The sequence below is a fragment of the Giraffa tippelskirchi genome, chromosome 3 (assembly GCF_054371585.1).
Source record: "Giraffa tippelskirchi isolate mGirTip1 chromosome 3, T2T-mGirTip1v1.2.pri, whole genome shotgun sequence".
NCBI lineage: Eukaryota > Metazoa > Chordata > Mammalia > Artiodactyla > Giraffidae > Giraffa > Giraffa tippelskirchi.
Window position 1 is genome coordinate 157442048 of NC_137277.1, and position 14154 is coordinate 157456201.

General features: G+C 33.9%; 1 protein-coding gene and 1 long non-coding RNA gene across 3 annotated transcripts in view; one reads left to right on the forward strand and one right to left on the reverse strand.

Annotated features, from left to right (window-relative positions):
* Positions 1-14154, reverse strand: part of ERBB4 (erb-b2 receptor tyrosine kinase 4) — a 1244626-nt gene that overhangs the window by 198233 nt on the left and 1032239 nt on the right. The gene's annotated exons all lie outside the window — the stretch shown is intronic.
* LOC145542958 (uncharacterized) lies at positions 3247-13404 on the forward strand. Its single transcript, XR_014080311.1, has 3 exons — positions 3247-5834; positions 8113-8797; positions 12984-13404. It is a non-coding gene; the product is annotated as an uncharacterized LOC145542958 (long non-coding RNA).

A 14154-nucleotide genomic window follows, 5' to 3' on the forward strand; every position in this document is an offset into this window, starting at 1 on the left:
AAATTTTCATGTTTTCAGTGTTAGTGTAGATAAAAATAAACACACACATACAAAAAAAAAAAACCCACATTGTTATTAGTCCTTACATTGTGACAAGCATTCTGTTTTCAGATACTACCATTGGATGGTGGAATGATAGAGAGGAGCAAATTTCAATATTTTTTTCTTAAATTTTAGAACAACTCTGTTAAATAGAAGTGAGAGCCAAACACATCAAAAAACTCATAAGTGTTTATTAAAATATAATTTAGGAATTGTTTATATTCCCAAGATTTTGAGAGGAGAGTACAGTAAATTAAACTTTGGGGAAATTATGTTTCTATATTTTTAATAGGGTTTTCCTGGTGACTCAGATGGTAAAGAACCCGCCTGCAATGCAGGAGATCTGGATTCAGCCCCCAGGTTGGGAATATGCCCTGGAGAAGGGAATGGCTACCCACTCCAGTACTCTTGCCTGGAGAATTCTATAGACAGAGGAGCCTGGCAGGCTATAGTCCATAGGGTTGCAAAGAGTCAGACACGACTGAGTGACTTTCACTTTCTTAATAGTTATATTTTCTAAAATAAATTAAAAATAAACTCTATTCAACAATGTATCCATCATGAAAAGTTAGAATATAATGATTATAAGAAATGAATATCTATAGAAGTGTGTTCTCTTTTAATGTTAAAAAATGCAACAGAAATAAAGCTGAAAACATATTTCTGTAGGTATAAGTTAATATAAACAATGTAATTGATGGGCAGAGAAATTAGAGACGGGTCATAGAGGTAATTTTTTGTCAAATATACTAATTAAAAATATTTTCTATTTGTTTCTGAATTCTTAAAATGTTCACTGGAAATAAGAAAGAAATTATTCTTTTGATTTTCTCCCTTAGGTTTTCTTTAACAGTGGAAATCAAATAATTTAAAAGGCAATTTGAACTTCTACTTTTCATTTGGCTATGCATTTTCTTGAGAAGAGTAAAAAAAATGTATTATGAAAAGACAGATATTACACTAGATATTTTCCTTTCCTCATTAATTTTAAAGTAATTGCAAGAGCAAAAGCCATCCTATTGTTCATGTCTGAACAGACTCAAGGAAGATCCAATTATAAACTGATATGTTTTCAGCATACAGAGCTTTGCATAGTTTATTCAGGTGTACCTCCAAAGGGAAATATCTCTTTGATTTTTTAAATAAAGAACAGGTTTCATTTGAGCCAGTAATTTTCAGATATATTTATATCATCTATTGGCATTTGGTGCTTTTTTGTTTGTAATTCCTAGGTACATATAAAATATTTGATGCTAAAGATGAACAATTCATTGGGTAAATGATCCTTTGTACATTTAAAGGTAAAATGTTCATCAAGGACATTAGAGTGGAGTACCAATATGTTTAATAGAATAATTATACTATAAATGCTAGGACTAATTCTTTTAATATTTATCAATCCAAATGTGTAAGTCTCTGCAGAGTATCTTTGATGCAGCACTTCTTTCTAGATCCCTGGAAAGGGTGTGATATATTTTGATTAAAATTATAGATAAAAATTTATTTTGAGCACTAGACTATTTTTCTGTATTACTGAATTTTAAACTTTTGCTCAGGAATTTGAAATATAAAGATTAAAATTACATAATATATGTGAATAAGAAATACAAAAGCATATTTCATGCCTAAGTGTTCATAAAGAAAAATGCAGATATGTATACCTGATGTTAATATATATAATTATAAGTTACATGTATGTATATTTTATATATGTGTGTGATATAACATAAAATTAAATCCACTTATTTAATTCTCTTTCTCCTAACATACATACACAGATCTATTTATGTTTTTTTCCCTATTTTTCCTATTTTGACTGTACTTTAATTATTTGTGGTACTTAGAGCTTTTTTTACTAAATGAAATGAAATTCTTTCACCATTATATTTCACATTATTATAATGTATCTCTAAAAATTATAATGATTTTGTAATAAGTCAAGGCTATAAACTTACTTATGAAATAGAAAAAAAAAATAAAAGGGCTGCTGCAGGTGTGGAAAGACATTCAATGTCATGAAAATGTGTTATTTTAAAGGCTACATGTATAAACTTTCATAATTAAATAAAATTAACTTATTAACAAACTAAATCAACATTACTTTCTCCACAATTGAAAGTAAAACAAGGAAAATTGCCTCTGAGTATTTACAGTTAAAAAAATCAGAGTATTTAAGTATTTAATGTGTTTAATTATTTAATCATTTTATTAACTTCAATGTTATTTTTAAGATTTTTTCAATGCAATTTATAATCATTCACAAAGAGCTTGAATAATATAATATGAGCAGGTAAACTGAGAAATAAAACATTGAAGAAATAGGTTTTCAAGAAAATATTTTCTAAAAAATGTATAATATGTTAGTACCAAACAAAGCAAATGCAAGTGCCTACCTGTCATTATTCAGGCTCAGATTCTATTCTTAAATGCTTAACAAATATAAATATTTGTGTCTATAAATATTATTATAGCAAAATAATTCCAAAATAAAGAGAAAATTATTAAAGTCAATTCTCAGCTTCTTTGTCAATAAAAAGTTATCCTTGGTGAAATAATTAAAGTTGTGGATTTTCAGTTTACTGGGGTTGGGACTATAAGTATAAGCATCAAATACTTTTCTGTAGTATTTTTGTCATAATTAGTCAAAGTTCAAAAAATTTACATCAAAATATGCTTCTAATTTTCCCACCTTGCTTCTTACATCTCTTAACCCCATCAAGTGTGATAAAAGTTTCATGGGTGAAATTTTTGAAAGCAATAAACCTATGAAAAATTAAAAGGTAGGGAATTCATTTCTAACCAACACACAGCATTCAGTAGACAAAAATGATATATTAATAAATTAGCATTTAAAAAATAACTGGGTATGTTATATCATAAAGACATTAAAAGCCAAATAGCAAAGAGGAAAAATATTTGCAACACTTATCATAGGAGCTAATCTCTCTAATATATGAAGGGCTTATAGAAATTAAGAAGCAAAAGGCAACCAACTGAATTTAAGAAAGATCATTTATAGAAAGATGATGCATTTAACAGGAAGCACAGAATTGCACTGTCTCATTCAGAATAAGAGAAATGCAGGTTAAAAATAAACTGAAAGTATTAAAAAATATTAGATAATTGTCCTAGACAGCATTTTTTTTCTGGTTATCACCATATTTTATAGTGAGAAATCCTTTACTACTCCCTCCAGAATATTCCTTTTTATTTCTGCTCATATTGGTTCCTAAAGAATCCATGTATGAGATCTACTTCTTCTATATACATTCCTCAGATAATACATAATACCTAGAGAATTGTGTTTGAGTCTATTTTAGTTTCTTTTTAATTGCTAGTAAAGGATCTCTACTAATTCAAAATCATAGAAAAACTTAAGGATGTACAGATATTTCTCCTGCCTTTAGTTTTTCATCTCTCATATGGAATATACTATAGTCAGTCCCATCTATACTGATGAAAATCATCAGTTCAAGATTCATCTTTTTTATCTATTCAGATGATACTTATAGGGTGCTGTCTGGAGTTGAATTAAGTCACACCTACCTCAAATCCCCCCAGAAAGATATACCGAAGTTCTAAACTTAGTTCTTAGAGTGTGATCTGCTTTTAAAATAGAGTTGTTACAGATATAATTAGTTAAAATGAGGTCATAGTAGAGTAGGGTGGGTTCCTAATCCAACACGACTGGTATCTTTGTACAAAGACAGTCATATGGAAACCAGAAACACAGGAAGAAAGCCATGTGAAGACAAGGACTAGAGTGATCCATCTACAAGCCAAAGAAGGCCTGGGGCTGTAGAGGCTGGGAGAAGGAAAGATCCACCCCCGAGAGACTTCCAAGGGATAATGGTGATTGCCAATACCTTGATTTTTGGACTTCCAGCTCCAAAAACTGTGAGAAGATAAACTTTTTTTGCTTTATACAAACAAAAAAGCATAGCGCATTATCATCTGCTATTTTTTAATTTGGAAAAACATTCTAAGATTTGATAAAGCCCTGTCCTCTATTACATAGGCCATGAGACACATAGCATTGGGGCCAAGAAATATTGGCTAACATTGCCGGTGGTAATGCCAAATGGAACATCCTGAATGGATGATAATTTGATTTCAACTACAAAATTACAGATGTATTTACCTTTTGAACTGGGAATTGTACTCTTGGAAGTTCATCCTGCAGAGATGCATTACAGATATAACATAGGTTCTTCACTGTGGCATTGTTTGTAAAAGCAAAAGTCTGGAAATCACCCTCTAGCAATAAGGAAAAACTAAATAAGCTGTTGTACAGCCTCAGAATATAATGATCTGAAAATTTTACAAATAAAATGAAAGTTCTATATGTTCTGTGGAAGCGATCTCTTCTTGATTTATTTCTTTAGGTTTACTTTTTAATTAAAATGCAATATCCAGATCCAAAAAATATGTCAGTCTGAAGACAATTTTCTCGGTTCAGTTTGAAAAAAAAATATAAGGAAGCCAGCAAGTCTAAAAACATAAATCTAGCTAATATTTCTAGGACTTAAAAGTGAATGCCCCCATATTTTCTTAAATCAACTTAGATCTCATGTGAAAAAAATAGGTAGCCCTTCTGAGTGCCTTTTATGACTGAAACTATTTGTATATTCTTTCCTATTCATACTGTTTATTTCTACTCAAAAATATGTTCCCTCAGATCCAAATTTTAAGCACCAGGAGCAGCAGTCTAATTAGGTATTAATAGTACAGAATCTATCAATTTGGTTTGAAACTATTAACATATATCAAAATGACTAGGTAGATTTTTAATTATGTCAGTCAAATTTTAAAAATCTATTGTCCAAACTAAATTCCAAATTGATCACTAAGTGAAATACCCATCAAAAGCTGATTACTATTGGATAGGTATGTTCAAAATATCAGTTTTAAATTTAGCCCTATTAAAGTTATCTAAGTTCAGTCACCAGGACAGAACATCTGATCAATTTGTGATGACAGCGGTTAGCATTCATTTCTGAATTATCTTTGTAAAAACTAATAAACCGGCCTGTAGACGTAATTTCAAATTATTGAGTTACAATTATGAGGTATGATAATGCTATCCATTTTTGAATACACACATATATTCTGTTTCTAGAATAGAAATTTCAGTAGAAAAATTGAATGGATATATAATTGAAATAGTGTACTCAGAATGAGGAATTCTTATGCTAAAGATAAACACATTTCCAAGTAATTTACACTAAAAATGTCTATAAGGAGAGGCTACTCATTTAAAGTGAAAACATGCTGTCTTGTCATGGGGAAGGAGGACAAGCAACTTAAGCACTTTTTGGAACTTTCTTTACAATAATGATAATAATCTTAAATAATCTAATTCTTTTCACCAAACATGATCTTAAAATACTTAGAGTAATTGACTACACTTTCCCTATAAAAATCACTCATGGGGTCTGTTATCATGGTATTAGCAACCAAAATGCTATAACTACAGAATTTTCTAGAGGTTGTTCAGTAGATAAATACAGATACTGATTCTTCCTGTACATAATTGCAACCCTTGGGGGTATTTGGAGCTTTATTATTTAATTATTCAAATAAGTTGCTTGATTTTGATCAGAATTACATGAAAAATCACTATTGAAAATTTCAAAGTATACATTGTGAACATCCAGTTATCTGCCAAAGGGAGCTGGGGGTAGGATAAGTGAAAGTTAAGTCGCTCAGTTGTGTCCAACTTTTTGCGACCCCATGGACTGTAGCCTACCACGCTTCTCTGTTCATGGGATTTTCCAGGCAAGAGTACTGGAGTGGGTTGCCATTTCCTTCTCCAGAGGGTTAGGATAGGGAAGGGAGAATACATTCATTGAACATATAAGGTTCTTTTTAATTTTTTTCCTGGCTTATCTTTCTGGCTTTATCTTTTGTCACTTTGCCCAATTAACTATGTTTCTAGACAGATCTTCTGATGCAACTTTAAACATGCCAGGCTTTTGGATTACATCATGTTGATGATACAAGACAAACCTGTTTTACCGAAGGACGTGAAAAATGCAATGAATCCACTGTCCCCTAAACCTATCCAAACCAAATCCATATCAAAAGAATGAGTTTGAATCTTACCTTTTACACAACTCTCAAAAGTACTAGTATATACTAAGTTTGTTCTCTAAAGCACAAAATATAGCATTTTATATTATTCTATATTGTATTTTCCAAAGTATACTAAACTTCCCCCATCATATACAGAGTTAGTTAAGCATGTTTTATCAGTCATGTCTTATGTCATACAAAGATAACTTGACAGTTTACACTCCTGGTTATGTAGTTGTTACCCAGAAACAGGCTAATTTATTGATACAAGCTGATGTAAAAGGACCACTACCCAGAATCCCCTTCAAGGAAGGACATATTGTTCCAGCATCTGAGAGTGCCGCTGGCAGACTACCTTCTGCCAACTCATCTTTCAAAGATTTCCTCAGCTGCACAAAGCCAGTTCACCTAAATCTACCCCCCTTCCCAGGGCTATCCACCTGTATCGACTGCTGCATGCCCACTTGGGGTAACCTTGATGGTTAATTTTAGCTCCAGAACTATTAAAGGAGGCCAGACAAGGCTGTTATCAAGCCTGAATCACAGCTTCATTTCTCTCTCTGTCCAATCTTGCTTTTTCCTCCCCACTGCACCATAGTCATTAATCTCAAGAGTACTTCCTAAGAACATGTTGCACACTAAATTCCATCTCCAAGTATCCTTCCTGGGAATCCATCCAGTAACATCAAGTATTTGAAGATAAACTTAGCAATAATTTGCTTTTAGCAAAATCTTGTAGACTTTTCAGATATAGCTAAGACATCAGATTTGGAGTGCCCACCAATGTAGCTGAGAAATATGGTTTATTCACAAAATATTTACTGTCTCCTACTTTATGCCAGGAACTAGCGCAACGAGATCAAATCACGAACATCCATTGGATCATAGAAAAATTGAAAGAATTCCAAAACCTGTTTTACAGATTGTTGTTAGATTCAACAAGGTAAGATACACAAAACTCTGGCACTTGTAATACACTGTCATTGTTGAAACACCATTGCCTTAGAATAGTCTCTTGGGCAGTCTGAGTACAGATATTAACCACTTAAATTTGCCCTAGGGTTGTAATACTAGTAAAATAACACTGGGATTTAAGAAAAGACACTCAGCCAGAGATTTTTGACTATGAATCTGCACTTCAGAGGGATTACAAATCCCCAGATATTGAATAAAAATCATGATTTAATATACATGTATGTGTACTTTTTCTGAGCAAAGAGTCTATAGCTTTCATCAGTTTTTTCAAAGGAATCTCTGAACTGAAAAAAATGATAAGAACTCTTGAAGACTTTTTATTTCTGGCTACAAAGAAAATATTTTTTAAAAAATGATGAGCCATGCTAATTTCAGTTACATTCATCCCTGTGTTAAGGAAATAGTCTTTGAGCTACCAGGTACACAAAATGTAATTTCTTATTCTTCATTTTTTTTTCAAAGTTAGGTAAATTTGTTGTGTTAATATGTAGATTCCTTCTTCCAAGAGTCATATAGTTGTAAAATCTCTTCTTCCACCTTGTTAATTCTTATAAATCTATAATCTATGAAAACAATGAACATAATAAATATTTTTTGAGATCATAACACTAACATTGGCAGTACCACTGCCAGCCAGGCCTCCATCCTTAGACAGTTTATATTGGGTGTATTATTTCCCATAAAACTTCTCCAATACTTGAATCAAATAAATAACTCTGAGCTAACTGTTTCCAATATTAAAAAATTTTAAACTATGAAGAAAGTAATAGAAAGGTAGAAACTACCATTTCTCAATATAGATGCTTCTGGCCCTCCTTCTTTCTATGTGTAGAAAACAAAGTCATAAACTCTAGAAGCCCTCTATGGCTCAGCAGGTAAAGAATCCTCCTGCGATATAAGAGTTGCAGGTTTGATCCCTGGGTCATGAAGATCCCCTGCAGAAGGAAATGGCAACCCACTCCAGTATTCTTGCTTGAAAAATCCCATGGACAGAGGAGCCTGGTGGGCTATAGTACTAAGTGTTGCAACGAGTTGGACATGACTGAGCGACTAAACAAATACAATTCTCAATAAGCAATCACTGATTTCCAAAAGTCATCTAATGTTGTTCCTTATGAGTGAAGATTTCTCCAAAAGAATGAGCTTAAATTAAAGGGTACATATTTTTGGTTTTGCTTTAATAAACTATTGATGAAAAACAATGCTACAGGGAGCTCTTCTAGGATTTCTAAATTCCTTACAGAACTTCTGATTTATTAGGATAGATTAAGTACATGCATTTTCTTTGCTCCATTCCAAGATTTCACTAAAATTCTGAGTGAAAACATTAAAAAGATAAAAATCAAAAGACTAAGAAATGGGAAAGGGAATAACAACAAGTTAAAAAAAAATCAAAGAATTTCATGGAAATGGAGGTAACAAAGTTAAGAAAGCAAAATGGCAAATGCCTCCAAAGGGAGATGCCAAGAATAAAATAGCCAATTCATCCAGTACAAATTAGGGAGGATATTAAAACTTGAGATATTTAGTGCTACAGATAGTGAAGGTGAATGATGGAAAACAGAAATAATATTTGAAATGTGTATACAGAACAATTAAATGCTCTGGTCTTCTCCTTATTTGGAGACCATTCTGGCAAGAAACTAGAAGTTTTTAAATGGAGAAACTGAACCAAAACACATTACCTTTAAGTATACCAGGCAGAGTGGAAATTGGAGGACAGGAGCCTTGCTAACAAAGGTCTATTTTTTTCTTGTTTGCATGTTTGTTTTACATCTACATAGTGAACAAAACGACTTGTAATCATCTCCAAGGATGTACAGCCAGGTGTATAATTTTGCCAGAAACAACTGATGGATTCTCTCTGCAAAGATAAATGGCCCCATAGTGGGTAATTCAAACAAATGGTCATATCCCCACTCACAGGAGAGCTCACATCACCAGATGCTGCAGAGTGAATGTCTGTGTCCCTCAATATTCCTATCTTGAACTCTAACCCCCAATGCAAGCTCTTAGGAGGTGGGGCTTTGGGTAGGTGATTATGTCATGAGGGCAGTGTTCTCATGAATGAGATTAGTGTCTTTGTGAAAGAGACCTTGGAGAGCTCCCTCAATCTTCCTGCCATATGAAGACACAAGAAGAGAATAACTATTTATAAATCAGAAAGCAGGCTCTCATCAAATAGCAAATCTCTCTGTGCCCTGAACTTGTACTTTTCAGCCTGAGGAAAAAAAATTCTGTTGCTTATAACGTAGTCTATGGTATTCTGTTATACCAGAAAACAAAGAAACCAACGAGAGAACTCTCAGGAGGAGACAATTAAGGGAAAAGGAAAAATATTTAAAAATTGATATCCTGGCACATGAGAATGTATTTTGTATTCATCAACCAAGAACAGTTCTTATTTCCTTTTTTTAAATGATAGGAAAAAACAAACAATCATAAAAAAGCTTTTGGAAATTAAATGTATAATACATGATATTATTTAAAATAAAAAAATAATTAGAAGGAAAAGTCAAGAAAATCTTCAGAAAATAAAAAATATATATAAACTTGGAAAACTTGAAGAGAAAGATACGAAAATTAAATAATCAATCCAGAAGATCTAGCAGCTGATTGACCAATAAGAATCCCAGAAGAAAGAGGGGATAAAAATATCAAGATAATATTATCAAAGATGCCATGGGGAAAAATGACAAGCTGACAGATACATGTTTCTAAATTCAAAGGGTCCTTCAAAAGCTCAGTACAATGAATTAAAAAAATAAAAGTCTTAAGGTTCATCACTTGAAAACTTTGAGAACAGCACAGCTATATTCCTACTGTTTGTGTTCCGTCAGATTGCCATTATTGTTCAAGTGGCCTTATTTAGTTTAGTTTTCGGATTGAACTGTTACAAAGGGGCTTCCCTGGTGGCTCAGACAGTAAAAGAATCTGCCTGCAATTCAGGCAACCTGGGTTCAATCCCTGGGTTGGGAAGAGCCACTGAGAAGAGAATGGCGACCCACTCCAGTATCCCGTACATATAGGAGCCTGGTCGGCTCTGTCCATGGGGTCACAAAGAGTTAGACAAGACCAAGCAATTATAACTTTCACTTTCTTTAACTATTACAGAATATAGCACTTATAAAGAAACAGTTTCTACTTTCTCCAACTATCTATCCATTAGTTTATATTAATAACATTTTTATGATGTCTCCTTGACAAACTGTAGATCGAGCTTCACAGTCTAATACATAGGTCACTTGATGTTGCGATGGCAAATTAAAAATGCCAGTTATCTGGGATGAAATGGAACTATATTATTACTCTATATAAAGTGTTATATAGTAATCAACACCCTGAGAAACAAAAATGATTTGAGAGTCAGCTTATATATAGTGGGTCATGGAATTTCTTCAAAACAATTGAGCTTCTACCTATTTTTGTTTGTTTCATGTTTCTTTTTTGTTTCATAATAAGACTGATTTTGTTCTTACTAACAGGTAAATTTTACCTTGAAATTATGCCATTATTCCCTATCAAATACCAATTTTTTTCCCAAGTTTAAGCCCTTGAGAAGAGAAATCCAAATGATAAACATCACTTAGTAATCCACCAAGGGGCCTTCCCAGGTGGCTCAGTGGTAAAGAATCTACCTGCCAATAGAGGATATGGAGGAGGTTGGGTTTGACCCCTGGGTCAGGAAGATCCCTTGGAGTAGGAAATAGCAACCTGCTTCAGTATTCTTGCCTGGAAAATTCCATGGATGAAGGAGCCTGGTGGGCTACAGTCCACAGTCACAAAGAGTTGGACATGACTGAGCAACTGAGCCTGCATACAATCCACCAAGGCCTTTGTCCCCGAACATTTTATGGTCTAATGCTGATTTGTAAGTCAAATAGTTTAGGTGTATGCCAGTGTTCACATTCAGCCTTATCAATCTCGTGACACAAAGAGACCTTGTAACGTAATATCTCACCACCAAAAGGACAGTTAGATAACACAAGATCATGCTTCAAAAATGGCTTAGTTGGCAAATACATATTTTAAACAGACTGCTTGGTTCACTTAAATATCAGAACTGTCTTTCATCAAGTCTTGATTAGCTAACTGTTAACCTTGAACCAACAGTGACTTGCTTGGAATGCATTTCATTTAAGGTGATGAAAATAACATCTTGTTATTACTAACAGAATCCTGAAAACCTTCATTTACTATCCACGTAATGGCAATGTGGCATATACATTACCCTTCAGAAATGGAAACATCACTGTATCTATTTGAATTGCTAATGGGAAAAAGAGACAAGTTAAGAAAATCCTTAAATAATAGGAAGTCCTTAAATACAGCCTTTCATTTTCTTATTGTGAAAAGTTGGCATTAATTATGCAAATCTCTATGCTAAAGTATACTTTAAAGTTTGATGCTCTTTGTTGCTTTATTACCATGATGAATGAAAAAAATAACTTATTCAACACACCTGGATCACAGTTATCAGATTTTACATTGTTGTTGTTCAGTCACAAAGTTGTGTCTGTCTCTTTGTGATCCCATGGACTGCAGCATTCCAGGCTTCCCTGTCCTTCATTATCTCCTGGAGTTTGCTCAAACTTCATTTAGTAGTGTCCGACTCTTTGTGACCCCATGGATATACAGTCCATGGAATTCTCTAGGCCAGAATACTGGAGTGGGTAGCCTTTCCCTTCTCCAGGGGATCTTCCCAACCCAGGGATCGAACCCAGGTCTCCCACATTGCAGGCAGATTCTTTACCAGCTGAGCCACAAGGGAAGCCCAAAAATACTGGAGTGGGTAGCCTATCCCTTCTCCAGGGGATCTTCCCAACCCAGGAAATGAGCTGGTGTCTCCTGCATTGCCGGCAGATTCTTTACTAGTTGAGCTACAAGGGATGCCTCATGTCCTTTGAGAGATGGCAAACCACTCCAGTATTCTTGTCTCCAGAATCCCATGAGCAGTGTGAAAAGGCAAAAAGATGACACCAGAATATGAGCCCCCCAGGTTGGTAGGTGATCAATATGCTACTGAGGAAGAATGGAGGAAAAGCTCCAGAAAGAATGAAGAGGCTGAGTCAAAGCAGAAACAATGCTCAGTTGTGGATATCTCTGGAGGTGAAAATAAAGTCTGATGTTGTAAAGATTTTACATAAATGGTTTCTTTTTTGTTTCTCTGATACTGTTTTAAGAAGTTCAAGCTAATCAAAGTCTCTTAAAAGGGAGACAATATTTCATTGATTAAAATTGGGCAATGTTGCATAAGCCTCGTAATAAAATAAATATGAAGTCTACTGGAGGAACAGTCTGCACTTCACATTTACTCATACTAGAACATGGTACACTGTTATACCTATAGATAAATGACTTTGGAAGGATACCTTGAGATTGTGGTTAATCTAAGATCAACTTCAAATAGATCCTCTTAAATTGGGAAATATCAAAATACTCACTCACTATCCAGCTCACTGCAATATCTGCCCTGCAGTTCTAATCTATAAGTTTAAATTGGATATATTTAAATGTAGATGGTGGTGGATAATTTCCTCTGGACAACAGATGAAACATTAAATAAGGGGATGCTAATCTGTTAATAACAATCCTGCTTGCTTAGCAGGAGCAGTGCAAAGACTTTGTGCTTTATTAGGAAAGTGTTTACTCATTTTCAGTGAGAAAACTCTGCCAGCGTTCATCAGTCATGTCCGAATCTTTGCAACCCCATAGATTGCAGCATGCCAGGCTTCCCTGTCCACCACTACCTCCCAGAGCTTGCTCAAACTCATGTCTATTAAGTCAGTGATGCCATCAAACCATCACATCCACTGTCATCCTCTTCTCCTCCTGCCTTCAATCTTGCCCAGCATCAGAGTACTTTCCAGTGAGTCAGTTTTTCGCATCAGGTGGCCAAAGTATTGGAGTTTCAGCTTCAGCTCAGTCCTTCCAATGAATATTTAGGACTGATTTCCTTTAGGCATCAATTCTTTGGTGTTCAGCTTTCTTTATAGTTCAACTCTCACATCCATGCATGACTGCTGGTAAAACCATAGCTTTGACTGGATAGACCTTTGTTGGCAAAGTAATGTCTTTGCTTTTTAATACACTGTCTAAGTTGGTCATAGCTTTTCTTCCTAGGAGCAAGCGTCTTTTAATTTCATGGCTGCAGTCACTGTTGGCAGTGATTTTGGAACCCAAAACAATAAAGTCTCTCACTGTTTCCATTGTATCCCCATCTATTTGCTGTGAAGTGATGGGACCAGATGCCATGATCTTTGTTTTTTGAAGCATAATTATATTCATTTTGTTTTGTGCCAGCACAATTATATTCATATTATTTATAAACACCTTAATATCCAGTTGTAAAAAATAATGTTATTTCTTGAACAGTTACAAATGTCTGGAGATGTAGATAAATACAAATTTACTGTACAATAAGAAAGATTATTAAAGAGATATGTAGATATTATAGAGAATATAACTTGAGGAGAAAAAAGAATGTTGTTTTAGAATAGCAATAATATTTTTTTCTATAGGTGGTTATGTTCAATGACAACTAGATTATCAAGCAGAAGAGTTGGTTTGTTTTTAATGAACCTGTTGATATTACTCATAGCTATCAAAAATATAAAGCCTTTACAAGTGGCTTCAGTGGTAAAGGATCCACCTACCAAAAAAGGAGACACAGGTTTGAATCCTGCATCAAGAGGATCCCCTGGAAGAGGAAATGGCAACCCACACCAATATTCTTGGCTGAAAAATCTCATGGACAGAAGACTCTGATGGGCCACAGTTCATGGGGTCACAAAGAGTCAGACACAACTGAGAAAATGAGTGTACATACATCAAAAATATAAAAATAAATTTAAAATTTAGTCATGAACATTATTTGGGAGTTTATTGTGTTACAATAGAAAAAAAGAATAGTCTTGTCAAAATATGCTCATATATATAACTAAATAAAATTTTATGGCATTCTTTTGGGTAAACATTTATAGCCAGACATTCTTAATAAATTAAACCCCACAAGCAGTAACACCATTAAGGAAACTAAAAAAAAATCTTGTTTTTAAGTAA